General features: G+C 33.7%; 1 long non-coding RNA gene across 2 annotated transcripts; it reads left to right on the top strand.

Moving 5' to 3' along the window:
* Positions 1-777: 777 nt before the first annotated feature.
* LOC127158245 (uncharacterized) lies at positions 778-11,033 on the top strand. Of its 2 annotated transcripts, XR_007826100.1 has the most exons (4): positions 778-905; positions 9,416-9,536; positions 10,177-10,283; positions 10,933-11,033. It is a non-coding gene; the product is annotated as an uncharacterized LOC127158245 (long non-coding RNA). The 2 variants fall into 2 exon arrangements; XR_007826099.1 differs by lacking the exon at positions 10,177-10,283.
* Positions 11,034-12,714: the final 1,681 nt, after the last annotated feature.

Below are 12,714 nucleotides of genomic sequence, written 5' to 3'. Positions count from 1 at the left end.
AAATATGCACAATCGGTATGGCAGGTACACTGGGATGGTATTGAAACAGGTTTTTTCTGTGTTTATAGCCTACGTAGCAAAAAAAAAAAAAATTAAAACGGACAAGTTTGGAGGAAAGTCGGAGGTACGGAAACATTTTCACTTGTTCACGTTTTTTTAGGCTTTTTTTTTCATATAATATTCAACAACAAGTTGGTGCTGGGAGGAAAGATAAATCAGGAACAGAAATGAAGAGAATATTATAACCCGTCTGAAAAAATAGGTCAAACAGGATTGAATAGTACACTGTTTAAAATTGGCAAGCACCCAACTGGGGAATGTATTCATTGTAGTCAAGAGAGCAAGAGACAGTTGAACATGTAATACCATTTGAATAGTACACTGTTTAAAATTGGCAAGCACCCAACTGGGGAATGTAATCACTGTAGTCAGCAAGAGACAGTTGAACATGTAATACTTCACTGCAGGAAATACAACAATGAAAGACATTTTATTCAGTCATAAAGATTTTTCTATAATAGGTATACTAAAGGAAAAAGCTATATATGATAATATTATTAAGTTTATTAAAGAAACGAAATTAAGTAAAAGAATGTAGACGGTTTTGTTGTTTATTTATTTAAATGTGTTTGTTTTTTTTTTTTTTTTTTTTTAATTCCCATGCATCTATTGTAGCATGTTAATCCTATAAGCATGTATCCTGTCCACACTCCAGTCCAGTCGGTGGCGGTAATGCACCTACAAGTTGGTTTGCCAACCGCCATTAAACATGTTTATGCATATTTAATCTGATCCGTCTGTACTATTGAGAGATTTGAGAAGAAATTGCTGACAAGCTACAGGCCTAAAGGACAGAAAAAATGAGCTTTTCTAATAAATTCTCTTCTTAGTGGACAAGACTGTAGGTAAGTTTTTCAAAAGGGTGTTATTGAAAACAAATGTGTTTCTGCAGGTTTTCCAGTATTTTGGCTTCTGTTTCATGCTGTTTTTTTTGTAATGCGAAATCGAAAGTATTTTAAAACAGCTGAGGTCAAGCTAGTCGCGTCTTGAAAATACACGATCACGCCAGCCGCACTTTTTTTTTTTTCTTTTTCGGTCAAAATGGATGTAACGATGATGTCAGATCGGCGTTTTCTGTATGCTTTAACTGATTTTTTCAATAGATTGTTGTTCACGAATATTACTGCATAAAATCTAATTTAACCCTTAAAAGACCATAAAGCGACATCAAAAATCACGCACCTGATAGTTACCGCTGATTACAGAACTATTTTCCATCAGAATGTAAAAAAAAAAAATAGTAGTACAATTTAATTTTTTTGAACATTGATTTTGATGATTCTGAATACATTATATATATAATTTATTTCTGTATCAAAGCTGGTTGTTTTAGCATCATTAGTCCAGTCAAATGATCATTCAGAAATAATTGTAATATTCAAATTTGCTGCTCAGAAAACATTTATTATTATTATTATTATTATGTTGAAAACAATGGAGTAGATTTTTTTTTTCACGTTTCTTTGATGAAGTTCAGAAGAACAGCATTTATCTAAAATAGAAAACTTTTGTAACATTATAAATGTCTTTATCATCACATTTGATAAATTTAAAGGACCCTTGTTAAATAAAAGTATTCATTTCCATAATGACTTTCCAAAAAACAAAACAAAACAAAACCATTTTTAATGAATGCTGATCTTTGGATATTTCTATTGTTAAATAAAAGTATTAATTTCTATGATGTCTTTCCAAAAAAATTTTTTTTAAATAAATGCTGATCTTTGGATGTTTCTATTCATCAAAGAATCCTGAAAAAATGTTTTAAATAATAATAACAGCAACAACAACAACAATTATAAAACTATGGCTGCATCCAAAAGCTCTAAAATGGTGCCTTCGGAGGCAGCATTCCAAGGCAGGAAGGCATCAAGGCACGTCCAAATTCTAATTCTGCGTCACTTCCTGTCTCCGGAGGTACCTTCTTCTGATGGAATTTTGAAGGCAGGATAGATGTAACCTGCGCTGTCTTTGATTTCCCACAATCCTGTGCGTGTGCGTGATATAGGCTATATAAATAAAGATATTCGGGTGAAATTAGACTTGTGACTTTAATAGATGAGATCTTGACCATGATATACTTTATGAATCATATTACTGTAAAAAGCATAAGAAATAATATTGTTTGTAATAATAGTATTTAAATTTTTTTTTTTAAAAATGGTTCAAATGAGTAGTAAATAAGAATAATATTTACAATATACTACCAATAATAACAAAACAGCCACTAATAACAATGACCTGTTCTGCAATATTACTTGCATCAGTGCTTTTATTTTTTTAATCAAAAAGTAGCTGCTATTCTCAGTCGTCTTTTTGGACACACAGACCTTCGGTGGGTAATGACATTGAGGTCTTTATGTATTAATAAAGCATTTATATATAGCTGTATAAGATCGTTTTTCTCCAAAATCTGCAACTTAACTGTTAGGTAACCTAGCAACGACTGCACGTTCTGCTGCCTCTGAAGTCTGTCCGAAACTGTTTCTAGAGTTTCCTTCGCAGCCTTCGAAGTCACTGCCTGATAAGGCAGCGATGCAGCAAGTCAGCTGACTAGGCTTTCGGACGCAGCCATTGTCTCTTGAGCAGCAAATCAGCATATTAGACTGATTTCTGAAGGATCATGTGACACTGAAGACTGGAGTAATGATGCTGAAAATGTAGCTTTGATCAAACTCATAAATTACATTTTAAAATATATTCAAATAGAAAACAGTTATTTTAAATAGTACAAATATTTCACAATATTACTGTGCATCCTTGCACTTTTTAAACCATGTCCCATTTTCAAATGCTCATAAAAGTATTTATCTTATAGATTTGCTAATTCTTTTTATTGATTGATTCCTGTTCACAGTCCCTCTGACTATTACTGTATTAATTTCCAAGTCATTTTACTGTATGGTTTTGGAGAAAATTAAAGGCACATTCACCCCAAGCATCTAAGAGCATTCTAGCACTTTTATATATATATATATTTTTTAGTTCACTTAGAGGGGTCATGGGATGCCCATTTTCCACTTGTTGATATGATTCTTTAGGGTCTTAATGAAAAGTCTCTAATATACTTTGATTAAAAATTTTCAATGGTTTTGTAAAACAACACCTTTTTACCTTGACAAAATCATCTCATTCTAATGGGTTGTTCCTTTAAATGCAAATGAGCTCTGCTCACCCCGCCCCTCTCTTCTGTCTGTGGAAAGATGGTGTTCATTCGCAAAGATTCATTAAAAAAAAAAAACGTTATACTCAGTTGTGCTGTAAGTGAATCATCATGAATGATTTGTGAGAACATAGACGGATATATCAGTGTTTCCCCTAGGATTCCAGGTTTGGGAGATGGATACATTACTCTCTGTGTAATAACAAAACCTTTATTTCAGTGAAAAAATAAGAGAAAAATCTCGGAACAATAGGGCCCTACAATCTTTTTCTTTCTTTTTTTTCAGAAATTCTTGTGTTTTTTAATTTTTCTGATAATCAAATACAGGCATTAAATATGTATTTATTTTTAATGAAATGAAAATTAAACCTTTTTATTTGTTGCCAAACAGAGTTTTTCTGTTAATATTATAATTTTAATCGTTTAATTACATTTGCCAGAAATAGGAATATTTAAACACCTACATTGTACTGTACAAAAGTAATACAAGACTAATACATTTCTGTCACATGGTAAACCGTACTTTTATTTTGACAGGTTGCCGGTTAGTTTTTGTGTGTATACACTATGATATGATGCTAATTTTCTCAAATGAAATGGTAAAATTTACATTAAGTGACTATCACAGCAGTTCTGGAGATTAAGGTCATGCGTTTATGTCGTCATATAATGAGACGCAGAGGCCACTGTGCTTCATTATTATGTAGTAAACATCCAGCAGAGCACAACAGAGACAGAAATGACATGCCGTTGTGTAAATAAGATAAATAACATAAGGTCATTTCAATCAAAGAACAAGATATTTCTTGTCTGTTGTGATCTGGCGCTAACTAAAGTTTACATGACCTGCTCCAGCATATAATGGCAGGGGAAACAAAGATCGGGAGGCGCATTCCCTTCACTAACAAACATAATCTACTGCATCTTCAGTGGCTCAGATGTCGGGAGTAAATGACGACCACTATGTTCATTATTACATCCAGCAACACAACACCTCGGTCGCTCAATCAGAGATATTCTTGTCTAACTTACATCCCTGCTCCAGCATCGAAACAAAGTGGGTGGACTGTTACAGCTGATCTGAGGTAGAACACTCATGTCAATCAACTATTGTGGGTGTGTCCTCTGTTTGTGTGACACCACAACGACAGGCATCTGAGAACGGCTCGATTTGAAAAAGGGGATATTATTTTTACAGATTAATTAAAAACCACTGCATGGATTTTTATCATTTGTACATACTAGGGATGTAACGGTATGAAAATTTCTTATCACGATTATAGTGACCAAAATGATCACGGTTGTCAGTATTATCACAGTATTGTTAAAATGTACTGAAAATGTTTAAAAAGTACTGACACATAAATCACTTCACCAAGTTTTGTATTTAAAATTAACAAACAACAAATAAAATGATTTTTGTTTGCATAATCATTAAATTAAATGAGAACATGACTGTTGTAATAGTATGCTCAAATATCTAATGTAAATTTTCAAATAAAGCTGTGGAAAAAGTTTCATAAAGATAAACCTCACATTTCAGCCCTTAAAGAAAGGGTTAAGTCAAAATGATAATTGATTTAATAAATTATTATATGTATCTTATCTGTTCCATAAATAATCTAGATAACTGGTCTGAATTAAGCTTGTTTTTCATCAACCGGTCAAAATTTTGGCTGCAGCAAAATTCGGTCCCTTTTTGGCCCGACAAAAACTGCACACAAGCTGAATGTAAATGTAAGTCTCTGTAAATTCACTGTATGTCAGTAGATGGCGCTTATGGAAAAGCTGAATTACAACTGTTTCTGTGAACTTTGTGGATAAAGCAGTATTGTGATCAAGAACACTAGATATTACATGGAGCGAAGGTGAAAACAAAATGCCATCGAATCTTTTCTGAAGAAAGTCAGAACCTTAGAGGTACATTTATATAATTAATTAATTTAAATATTCATTATAATTCGCGATTTATATTTCTGCCGGTGGGTGTGCAACGTAAGTGAACACCCAAGTGAAACGTAAGGACTGCATTAGTTACCAAATAATACACACAGTCTTTCTATGAGGGTTGCGCTTCACTGAATAAAATGATTTAATAAATACCTGTTTACAGTAAGCACTTATTCGCGCATACACAGGACACTGTTTGAGGGCGCACACTTAATATCTGATCATATGGGAGAGGAAACCAGCTGCAAGCCGAGAGGATTCGTGCTGGCACTCTGTCATACAATAATGGCATTTACCATTAAAACAACGCCCAAAATGTCTTCAAATGAACTATGAAAACGAGAACAAAGTAGTAAAAGCTGCAATGCATTTCTTTTTGCTTAAAATGAACAAAGACTATCGTGTTTTTCCGTGGGTGCTTGATTGTTTCCGTGGGGACTGGCGCCTGTGCCCTTAACTCTCTTTTAAAACATCTGCCGTCTTTTCACACAAAACGAAAACTCTGTGTGTTGTGCGCAAATGAGACTGTTACTTAAAACTGTGCTTTATGCTGTACAGTATTTATTTATCATCAGTTGTTCAAATCATGGTAATCGAATACGGTTTTAATGATAATTAAAATTTGAAACGGTAATACTGTGGGGAATTTTTATCATGATTTATCGTCAAACCGGTAATCGTTACATCTCTAGTACATACACTGCCAACACACATTAATGTTCAAACAGCATGAAAAAGTGAACTTAGCATCCGATGACCCCTTTAAGTTTTATTTGTTAAAAAAAAAAAAAAAAAAAAATTGAAAAAGTGAAAATCCAGATCCCTATACATTTATGTTCTTACAAAGTAAAAACAGTGCAAGATTATGTAAATTATGTCACTTTTCATTAATAAATTTAATGATGCATGTTATAATAATAATGATATTATTATTATTATTATTTTATTTTTTGTATGAATAAATACAAAATAAATATGCAAGAATATACCTAAATTTGGGTTGATATTCCCTTTCTTTTTTCCAAAACTGCACAGTTAATGACTCGACAGTTAATACAGTAATAGCCACAATGACTTTAAATATGAATATATATATATATATATATATATACAGGTCCTTTTCAAAAAATTAGCATATTGTGATAAAGTTCATTATTTTCTGTAATGTACTGATAAACATTAGACTTTCATATATTTTAGATTCATTACACACAACTGAAGTAGTTTCAAGCCTTTTATTGTTTTAATATTGATGATTTTGGCATACAGCTCATGAAAACCCAAAATTCCTATCTCAAAAAATTAGCATATCATGAAAAGGTTCTCTAAACGAGCTATTAAACTAATCATCTGAATCAACTAATTAACTCTAAACACCTGCAAAAGATTCCTGAGGCTTTTAAAAACTCCCAGCCTGGTTCATTACTCAAAACCGCAATCATGGGTAAGACTGCCGACCTGACTGCTGTCCAGAAGGCCATCATTAACACCCTCAAGCTGGAGAGGGTAAGACACAGAAAGAAATTTCTGAACGAATAGGCTGTTCCCAGAGTGCTGTATCAAGGCACCTCAGTGGGAAGTCTGTGGGAAGGAAAAAGTGTGGCAGAAAACGCTGCACAACGAGAAGAGGTGACCGGACCCTGAGGAAGATTGTGGAGAAGGACCGATTCCAGACCTTGGGGGACCTGCGGAAGCAGTGGACGGAGTAGAAACATCCAGAGCCACCGTGTACAGGCGTGTGCAGGAAATGGGCTACAGATGCCGCATTCCCCAGGTCAAGCCACTTTTGAACCAGAAACAGTGGCAGAAGCGCCTGACCTGGGCTACAGAGAAGCAGCACTGGACTGTTGCTCAGTGGTCCAAAGTACTTTTTTTTAAATGAAAGCAAATTTTGCATGTCATTCGGAAATCAAGGTGCCAGAGTCTGGAGGAAGACTGGGGAGAGGGAAATGCCAAAATGCCTGAAGTCCAGTGTCAAGTACCCACAGTCAGTGATGGTCTGGGGTGCCATGTCAGCTGCGGTCAATGCAGCTAGCTATCAGGAGATTTTGGAGCACTTCATGCTTCCATCTGCTGAAAAGCTTTATGGAGATGAAGATTTAATTTTTCAGCACGACCTGGCACCTGCTCACAGTGCCAAAACCACTGGTAAATGGCTTACTGACCATGGTATTACTGTGCTCAATTGGCCTGCCAACTCTCCTGACCTGAACCCCATAGAGAATCTGTGGGATATTGTGAAGAGAAAGTTGAGAGACGCAAGACCCAACACTCTGGATGAGCTTAAGGCCGCTATCGAAGCATCCTGGGCCTCCATAACACCTCAGCAGTGCCACAGGCTGATTGCCTCCATGCCACGCCGCAGTGAAGCAGTCATTTCTGCAAAAGGATTCCCGACCAAGTATTGAGTGCATAACTGAACATAATTATTTGAAGGTTGACTTTTTTTTGTATTAAAAAACACTTTTCTTTTATTGGTCGGATGAAATATGCTAATTTTTTGAGATAGGAATTTTGGGTTTTCATGAGCTATATGCCAAAATCATCAATATTAAAACAATAAAAGGCTTGAAACTACTTCAGTTGTGTGTAATGAATCTAAAATATATGAAAGTCTAATGTTTATCAGTACATTACAGAAAATAATGAACTTTATCACAATATGCTAATTTTTTGAAAAGGACCTGTATATAGAAAGAATGAGCAAACCTGTAAAGGAAATATTTTTAAGAGTCCACCATACAGCAAAAGCAGTAATATTATGAAATATTTGTACTATTTAAAATAACTGTTTTCTATTTGAATATATTTTTAAAATGTAATTTATGAGTTTGATCAAAGCTACATTTTCAGCATCATTACTCCAGTCTTCAGTGTCACATGATCCTTCAGAAATCATTCTAATATGCTGATTTGCTGCTCAAGAGACAGTGCATTATAATTATTATTGTTGTTGTTGTTGTTGTTGCTGTTATTATTATTCAAAACAGTTGAGTACATTTTTTTTTCAGGATTCTTTGATGAATAGAAATATCCAAAGATCAGCATTTATTAAACTTTTTTTTTTTTTTTTTTTTTTTTTTTTTTTTGGAAAGTCATTATGGAAATTAATACTTTTATTTAACAAGGATCCTTTAAATTTATCAAAAATGATGATAAAGACATTTATAATGTTACAAAAGATTTCTATTTAAATAAATGCTGTTCTTCTGAACTTCTATTCATCAAAGAAACCTGAAAAAATCTACCCTACTGTTTTCAACATAATATTAATAAATGTTTTCTGAGCAGCAAATTAGAATATTAGAATTATTTCTGAATGATCATTTGACTGGACTAATGATGCTAAAACAGCTTTGATACAGAAATAAATTATATATATAAAGTATTCAGAATCATTAAAATCAATGTTCAAAAAAATGTAAATGTACTACTATTTTTTACATTCTGATGGAAAATAGCAATAAGTAACTACTTTGATGTCGCTTTATGGTCTTTTAAGGGTTAAATTATATTTTGTGCAGTAATATTGGTGAACAGCAATCTGTTGAAAATATCAGCTAAACCATAAAGAAAATGCCGTTCTGACAGCGTCTTTACATCCATTTTGACCGCTCCCAGCACCCATACCGTAAGTACACGATTAGATGCGCAAAAAATAAGTAAATAAAAAAGCGGCTGGTGTAACCGTGTATTTTCATGTGTTGTGAATTTTGTCTTCAAGACCAGGAGACGTTTTTTGGATATCTTGAAGCAAAAGTTTCTCTTTATTCAGATACTAAAGCACAGCAGAGTAAAGAGGTGGAAAATCTAAACAAAGCATGCAAATGTGGTACAGGAAAACAGTTCTGATTTTTCCCAGCCTTGATCTTTACATCAAGTGTCATTTTGCATAGGTGCTCAAAAGGCACAGTTGTACCTTGAGCTTAGAATTCACACTAAACTTGGGAAACCTGCCAGATGCTCAGGAACTGCATAAAGACAAAAGGTTACTGTCTCAGGGCCTGGGCTGCCTGCTCTTAGACTGTCACAATATACATAACTTTTTCAGTTCATGTTGTTATTTTGGAACCTGTAACAAATATGCATAGGATCAGCATATTTTAAACAGATTCTTAAATTTGTTATCCCACACATGGCAGTTCATTTGTTTGTAACTCACTTTATTTTATATAGTGTTTTTGTTGCTGTTGCTGCTAATTCAACATATTTATTCATTTCATTATCGATCATCATCTTCAGGTCAAACTGAACAGCAGATTGTTTTCACAACCCAATGCTGATCACTGGAGTTTATCTGCAGTTTGTCAGAAGAGCAAGGAAAGGACTCTCAGTCTGAGATGAGTCTCTCACAGAAACAGAGGTAACACTGAGTCTGTTTTTAGATAATTATTTTAAACACTTTCTGTGAAAAAAAAAAAAAAAAAACACCATGTTTGTATGTTGCTAGAATTATCTGTACTGTTAACATATCAGAACCTGTAGAAATGACATCAACAGATCGTCCAAAATGTATCATAAAATTTGATTGCATTACATGTTTGGGGTTGCATATTTAGTGGGTATTAAATGTCAATAATGGGCAAACTAGATATAATTTAAATTAATAAAAATGAAAATATACATCAGACTCTTAAAGTGTAAATTTGTGGGTATTTAAAAGATTTATGTCTCTTTCCCAGACTCATTCACTGTACACAGTTCATTGTTCATTATATTCATTGCTATAGATACAAGATTCATGGATTCAAGTTGTTTTTGTTTTAGTATTTTCTCTTCTGTCAGTGGGGTCAACAGAGTTTGTTTACTCAACAGTTTTAATATGGTTGCACTATAACACAGTTTTTGAGCCAGTTGTGTTTTTTAGTGAAGTAGAAATTGTGCAGGATGAGAAAGCAGCGCTTCACTTGACTGTTTGACTTCCTTTATAAGAATCTCACAAAATCTCTTCAAATGAGACTGAAGGATCTTCTATAGTTTTTCTCTGTTCTTTGTGTCATTAGTGTAAGATCAGACTCACATGTGTCCAGCTCTGTGTCTGTGAAGAGTGACTGGTCAAAAGATGCCGACCACCAAACTTCAGTGAGATAAAAGCATCATCTACCAAAAGGTATGACATTATATCATTATGTTAGCTAATTTTGCTGAACACAGTGTATGGTGACCTTTATTGAACTCTGTCTGGAGCTTTTTTCCAATAATACAATTATACAGGCAGCCATTACAAGGCATAAATTCACCATATGAAATACTTATGGGCATAGAAGAACAAATGCATGGCTATATCTGTATATTAACTACCATTTACAACATTAAAACTTTATAAATTAGACTGAAATACATTGTGTAATTGAAGAACAAATTTATTAGCATGGCTTCCTTCTGTACTGTTGTGTATGTGAAGAGTGGTGTGACGTCAAAAGATGCCTATGGCACCGTGATTAGTGTTTATAAAACATCATCTGTTCACCTGTGGACATGGCGGGTTGTTTGGAGCATGGCTGCAGGGTGAGCATGGGGAAAATGACCGTCATACTGTCAATTACCATACAGATGTATCTTCCCTTGACAATGCATACACCAAAGACATTACAAGGTATAAATTCTTCTGAAAAAAAGTAGATTAAACATTTATAGACTGATGCATGGCTATATCTGTATATTAATTACCATTTACAACATTAAAACTTTATAAATTAGACTGAAGTACATTGTGTAATATTGTTTCTTTTGTTTCTCTCTGTTGTTTGTGTCATTAGTGTAAGATCAGACTCACATGTGTCCAGCTCTGTGTCTGTGAAGAGTGACTGGTCAAAAGATGAACCACCGGACTTAAGTGAGAAAAAAACATCATCTACCAAAAGGTATTTAATGTTTTTCTTATTGTTGGTTGCACATGGACTGCAAGAAAATATTTCATTGAATATTTGAGGAGCTCTTTTCCAAAACGCTATAAATCCATTTTGATTAATTTGAGTAAAAATGTGTTTTCTTTACCAAGAAAGTGGCAAGATGAAAACCACTATTTTCTGTTTTAAACTTTCACATAGCATCTTTAGGTTATAATAACATAAAAAATTCAAATCTAGATTTTGATTTTTCAAAGATTTATTATAAAAACAGATTATTTTTTCCCAAAATGCAATAAATCCATTAGGGGTCTACGCTTACTTTTCTTTTAGAGAAAGTATAAGTGATGGAAAGAGATGGCATAAGTGCAATCAAATTCATAAACTTGTTGAGATTAATGTTTTAAATATACAATTTTTTAACATAGAAATATTAAATGATTTTAATAACTAAAAAGAAGATAAAAATGAAATACTGCCAGTAGGTGGCGGTAAGTCACTGATTTAATTTCTGAATCATATCATTCATTTGATTCGTTCGAATGGCTGATTAATTCAGGAATAAAGCAAGTGACTCTTTTATGAATGGGTAATTGATTCATTGACTTACTAGAAAATGCCAAACACCGCTGTATTTGAATGGAGATGCACTGGGGCTCAATTGTGACTTTGTTTCAAACTATTTTTGAAGATGAAATAGAGCAAAATCAGGCAATAGTGTATAGTCAGACAATGTAAGTCACTTAATATTAACTTCTTGTTTATTTAACTGTTGTATTAAATCAATATCTCATTTACAAACTCCCTTAAAAATCATTAAAAGCTGTCAATCATCTTAGTTCATCGCGATCTCACAAAATTATAATCAACAAAACTCTCTACACTGCACAGTGAATCTCTTATTTACACTCTCTCTACACTTTGTTTATGAAAGGATTGGTCAGATATGTCTGTGATTCATTACTCAACGTTGAAAACTAGGATGCGGGGTGTATTCAAAGCGCCGCCTTTACTGTTTACAGTGTGTGAAATGCTGCGCTGTGATTGGTTTAGCGGATGTATCGCATTTTGCAGAAAAGGAGAGACTGGCGTCTGTCACGGTTTGGAAAAAAAGGGAGAAAACATGACAGAATAACACGCAAAACTGATTTTGGCAGGAACTCAATTTTGTACTGTCGTGGATTTTCTAATATAATAAAGCCATAAAATAATAGTGAAGACTGAGAATGAAAAACCAAAAAGAGAGGTTGTCTTTGTTTTGCTTTATTCTCTGCAGAGAAGAATGATCTGGTTTACACACAGCAGGCTGTGAGCAAAGAGATAAAGGTGGAGCTCACAGACCAGAGTTTTATAGTCAAAAGAATACATTTCAAAGTAGCAAAATCCCTCTTCTAACCAATGAAATGGTAAAACACATCACCTCATGGTACCACTTGTCAGTTTGTTAATGTCTAGTCGCTTTCAGACTAGCCCGTCCCTGCTACAGCAACCATTATTAGAAATTAGTTCACTCTTACACAATATCCCAATCATTATATTCTACTTATAAGAACTAGTGATTATATTTCAAAGGTTAAGTGATTAGAAAACATATGTGACTTAAATGTAATCAAGTAAGATTAATATAATCAATGTGTTATATGTAATATATGTACTTAGTAGATTTTAAAAATTTCCATTACACTCCTCCCT

Source organism: Labeo rohita, unplaced genomic scaffold (assembly GCF_022985175.1).
Source record: "Labeo rohita strain BAU-BD-2019 unplaced genomic scaffold, IGBB_LRoh.1.0 scaffold_1412, whole genome shotgun sequence".
Taxonomy (NCBI): Eukaryota; Metazoa; Chordata; class Actinopteri; order Cypriniformes; family Cyprinidae; genus Labeo; species Labeo rohita.
Note: the sequence above shows the minus strand (reverse complement) of the source record. Positions and strands in the feature narration are given on the sequence as shown.